Consider the following 6,000-nt stretch of genomic DNA (forward strand, 5'->3'; position numbering starts at 1 on the left):
CTTTGTTTCCTAACAGCATTACTGGCAGCTGTTAATAGCATTGATTGGCTTAGAGGAATGCTAGTCAGCCCTTTATAATCCATGCATTATATCTTATAATAATTATCCTTGTTTTCACTGGCCACCTTATGTTTGTGATGAAGAGCTACAATAACTTCTATTTATTATTTACCTGGTACAGCACATTGTTTTTGGTTTCTAGGGTGAATAGAGCTCCAGCTCCTAAAAAGTTGCAGAGTTCAAGTTACTTATAAAATGTTATAACTAACTTGAAATCTGCAACTGTTTGGAGCTGAAAACAATTAAAAAGGTTTAATTAAGCAAATGATCAGTTCTATTAAGGGTCTAGTTAAGTAATTGAGAGCTCAGCTGGAATGAAAACCAGTAGACACAGGGCTCCCCAGGACCGGGGTTGAAAACCAGCAGACACAGGGCTCCCCAGGACCGGGGTTGAAAACCAGCAGACACAGGGCTCCCCAGGACAGGGGTTGAAAACCAGCAGACACAGGGCTCCCCAGGACCGGGGCTGAATACCAGCAGACATAGGGCTCCCCAGGACCGGGGTTGAAAACCAGCAGACATAGGGCTCCCCAGGACCGGGGTTGAAAACCAGCAGACACAGGGCTCCCCAGGACAGGGGTTGAAAACCAGCAGACACAGGGCTCCCCAGGACTGGGGTTGAAAACCAGCAGACACAGGACTCCCCAGGACCAGGGCTGAAAACCAGCAGGCACAGGGCTCCCCAGGACTGAGGTTGAAAACCAGCAGACACAGGGCTCCCCAGGACCGGGGCTGAAAACCAGCAGACACAGGGCTCCCCAGGACCAGGGTTGAAAACCCGTGCTTTAAAGAGATGATGCACATGAGTTTGTAGTAAGTGCTGCTTGAATACTCTCCATGCTAATCATCCTGTTGTATCTATCTCTTTTTTTAAAACAGTATTCGCTCATTTGTTTGATATGTGCAACACACAGCTTGTTTCCACGATGCTGTGACACCGTGCTGGCACGGCACTCGCATCCTTTCCTTACCGTGACACACTGTATCTGTGCATGTTTTAAATTCCATGCTGTGCCGTGCCTTGTCAGCACTGTACCTTGTGGCCACCCTGGCATATCTCACACTGGCACGGCGGTGTTACCATGCCAACAGACAGCATGCAATGTCATTCTGTCATATCATTTACATGGGGACAGATTTTAGCATGTTGCTATCAACATGCTCTGTAGGGAAGAGAACAGAACACCTCATCTCTAAAGAGCGAGGATTCAAAGGTGTGGACTGAACAGGTGAATAGCCCTTGGTGCTGAATCATTGCTGGATTCCACATTGTGTTCTCATGCCCCAGCCCTGGTCGTTGATGACAGCATGTGAATGGGCAATTCATTGATACCACAGCAGCAGTAAAAAGGACTGGCAGCCCAGGACACGGCATTCCTGCACATGAAAACAATGTGATCTCTTCACAGGGAGGACATGAAAGCAATGCTTCAGACATGCTCAGCAGTATGGGGATGTGGCGAAGTGGTTTGCATAGAGGTGATGCAGTGCTCAGGAATGATTTGAAACAACACAGCTCACAGTTAAACAGCTCTTTATTTGGCTAGGTTGCTTGTTTTGCAACCAGAAGTAATAATACCCGGCTCTACAAAACAATGTGTACAGCGCAGGTAAACCATGGGGTTCAGTCCCGAAATAATAATAAACACTAAACAAGACACACACAAACACAACAAACACAAGTGCTCTTAGTGAAACTGGTGATTTACAGGTTTATACGTGCACAATGGTGAAGTGTAGTCCAGGGCCGCTGAGAGCCGTCATGGACCCCGGGGAAGGATTGGTATGTCCTGCTGCCCCCCCCCCCCCCCGTAGGTAAGTGAATAAATATTTTTTTGTACAAACTCCATGTGTAATAGTCATTAACTGGAAGCTTACTTAACATCAAATGATATACATTTTTAGCATTAAACTACATTTTAATGGTGTTGCTATTTTATTTATCCCATGCCAAAAATAAACCACTCATCTCTGCTCTTAACTAATAGCCTGTATTGGTCAATATATTTGTATTTTAAGCAATATAACCGATCATTCTCTAATTGTGTTTACCACCAACTGAAGAAAGTACTTTATTTATTTTACACGATAAAATTTTTTACCAAACTGCTGCACCACGTTGTTTTGAGCAAATTATAGATCTTAATAATAGAATAATTCATACTGTGGTATATATTGTGCAACTTTAAGGTTCTTTTAAAGTTTTTAAAAGTCTTTAAAAAAATACATAAAATTGCTATGCCTTTTTTTCAGCTTTTTGGTGTAGCAAAATATGAAATGCGAAAGTTCAAGTCACTGTGTGAAAGGAAGTGTTTGACAGCGCCTGGATACACAATCATTGCACCACAGAAGCACATCGGCTCAGTGTGCAGTGCTGGAGTTTTTCTTTTTAATGTGGTGGTGGGAACGCAAAGGATCTTGTGCAGGGCTAGTTGTTTTAAAACGTTATATATATATATTAATATATAAATATATATATGTTCCCCCTGCATCAGGGCCCCCTTCGGGGGTGCTGGACCCCCTTCGAGGTGTTGGGCCCCGGGGAAATTTCCCCGTCCTCCCCGCCCTCTTGGTGGGCCTGGTGTAGTCCAGGTTTAATTACTGTCTGTTTAGCTACAGCTTCAGCAAATTAGCCTTCTATATGACAAACGTAACAGTTTAATAGACAAACAAAACAACACACAAAAACTGTTCCTGTTACACAGCGCCCTCACAGGTCGGGAGGGAGATTGTTGACTAGGATACATTCGCTCTCTGTCACAGGGGATTAATATTCACAATTAAACTGCAAGGAAAGTGCCTTCCACTCCAAAGTTGAGCGATACTGTATAACATCAGAATTGAAATACTGTTGCTGTAGAATAATCAGCGGGGACGGAGGTTTCATTGGGACAAATAAACAATTTAGAACAGGGTTGGAACAAAGACCAGGACTGGAAGAGCCAACTTTGGCCAGCCCTGACATAAGATTAGAAAATTACTTGACAAGGTGAGACAGAGTCTGGTCCCAACTGTGGAGTCTACAGTAGTTACTGTAGAGGTTCAGCTCAGTAAACTGTGTGTGTAATTAACTCTACATCATATTTCAAACAATGCAGATTACAGTGTATCATTCCCCTAAACAAAAACAAAGACAAGCAGCAATCAGGTAAGAGATGAATTACTGTGAATGAAAACCACAAACTAAACCAACAGTATGACTCAAACTCAAATTAAACTAGCATTTTAATGGGAATTGTACAGCGCAGTAGTACAAATGTACTCTAAAGGATTCTCTGATCACAATGTGTTCTTTAAAGATAAAGCAGCTACAATTCTTGTGTGTTTTTTCTTTGTTTTTGTTTCTGTCCCCTTATCATTTTAAATGTTTGCAGTTATTTGGAGCGGTTCAATTTCATTCACTCAAACACTCTGTTCTGTTTTTATTTTGTGATAAGTCTGTGTTAAGAGGCTTTGACTTCGAGTTCAGGAGCTGTTTAAAGGCGTATGAGCCTCTGTATCTACCTTCAGTTCTGCTGGCAGTGCAATGCTGTGATTTTACTAATAGTATAATACAAATATACTTTGGCTGTTTATCCTACATTATACACACGCAAACATATATACATTACTGGAATAACTCAGCAGATCAGCAAGTACTCTAAAAACACTCCACTCCACTTTTCTGACCCCACATCCCACCTCACACTCCACACTCATGACCCCACACTCCACTCCACTCCTGACCCCACATCCCACTCCACACACCTGACCCCGCATCCAACCCCACACTCCACCCCAATATATATATATATAAATTGCATGGACCTCCGGAATGAAGCAACCGGAGGTGGATGGAAAGACTCAATATTGCAGCTACAGCATACAAACATTCTAAAAGTTATAAAAAAAAATAGGTGTATTTTTTCCTCCAATACCTCTCAGTTAATTATTATTATTTGTTTTGTTAATTCAATACAATCTAGGTAGCTATATATATAATTGTTATTTTTTTTTCTTTTTTTTTTTTTGATGTTAGGAGTTAGGATGGTATTTACTCGCGCATAGTTTTGTATGTTATTTCCGAATTTCTCCTTTAACATGTCTGAAGGGGACACTGTATTACATAAAACGTGAATTAACGTATTAAAACGTGTTAACTGTGAGCAGTTACCTTGGGATTACACACCAGGTTCAGACGCATTGATTGGACTAATTTATCCGCAGGCGACCTAAGACTCACCGTTTCACCGGTGTCAGTAGTGCTCAACAGAAAATAATGCATACAGAAAAATATTGTATACTGGCCATGGGCTTTGGTTTTGCCCAGCGCCGTAACTAAGCATTTAGCTACCGGGGCATGCAAATATATATATATATATATATATATATATATATATATATATATATATATATATATATATATATATATATAAATTGCATGGATCTCCGGAATGAAGCAACCGGAGGTGGATGGAAAGACTCAATATTGAAGCTGCAGCATACAAACATTCTAAAAGTTATAAACAAAATAGGTGTATTTTTTCGTCCAATACCTCTCAGTTAATTATTATTATTTGTTTTGTTAATTCAATACAATCTAGGTAGCTATAAATATATAATTGTTATTTTTTTTTTTTTTTTTTTTTGGATGTTAGGAGTTAGGATGGTATTTACTCGCGCATAGTTTTGTATGTTATTTCCGAATTTCTCCTTTAACATGTCTGAAGGGGACACTGTATTACATAAAACGTGAATTAACGTATTAATACGTGTTAACTGTGAGCAGTTACCTTGGGATTACACACCAGGTTCAGACGCATTGATTGGACTAATGTATCCGCAGGCGACCTAAGTCTCACCGTTTCAACGGTGTCAGTAGTGCTCAACAGAAAATAATGCATACAGAAAAAAATTGTATACTGGCCATGGGCTTTGGTTTTGCCCAGCGCCGTAACTAAGCATTTAGCTACCGGGGCATGGAAATATATATGGATTATATATATATATATATATAAATTTCATGGATCTCCGGAATGAAGCAACCGGAGGTGGATGGAAAGACTCAATATTGCAGCTACCGTGGCATGCAAGACTCCATATTGTAGATACCGGGGCGTGCAATTATATATATATATATATATATATATATATATATATATATATATATATATATATATATATATATATATAATTGTTATTTTATTTATTTATTTTTTATTTTTTTGGATGTTAGGAGTTAGGATGGTATTTACTCGCGCATAGTTTTGTATGTTATTTCCGAATTTCTCCTTTAACATGTCTGAAGGGGACACTGTATTACATAAAACGTGAATTAACGTATTAATACGTGTTAACTGTGAGCAGTTACCTTGGGATTACACACCAGGTTCAGACGCATTGATTGGACTAATGTATCCGCAGGCGACCTAAGTCTCACCGTTTCAACGGTGTCAGTAGTGCTCAACAGAAAATAATGCATACAGAAAAAAATTGTATACTGGCCATGGGCTTTGGTTTTGCCCAGCGCCGTAACTAAGCATTTAGCTACCGGGGCATGCAAATATATATATATATATATATATATATATATATATATATATATATATATATATATATATATATATATATAAATTGCATGGATCTCCGGAATGAAGCAACCGGAGGTGGATGGAAAGACTCAATATTGCAGCTACCGGGGCATGCAAGACTCCATATTGTAGATACCGGGGCGTGCAATTATATATATATATATATATATATATATATATATATATATATATATATATATATATATATATATAATTGCATGGATCTCCGGAATGAAGCAACCGGAGGTGGATGGAAAGACTCAATATTGAAGCTGCAGCATACAAACATTCTAAAAGTTATAAACAAAATAGGTGTATTTTTTCGTCCAATACCTCTCAGTTAATTATTATTATTTGTTTTGTTAATTCA

Source organism: Acipenser ruthenus, chromosome 3 (genome assembly GCF_902713425.1).
Source record: "Acipenser ruthenus chromosome 3, fAciRut3.2 maternal haplotype, whole genome shotgun sequence".
NCBI classification, from domain to species: domain Eukaryota; kingdom Metazoa; phylum Chordata; class Actinopteri; order Acipenseriformes; family Acipenseridae; genus Acipenser; species Acipenser ruthenus.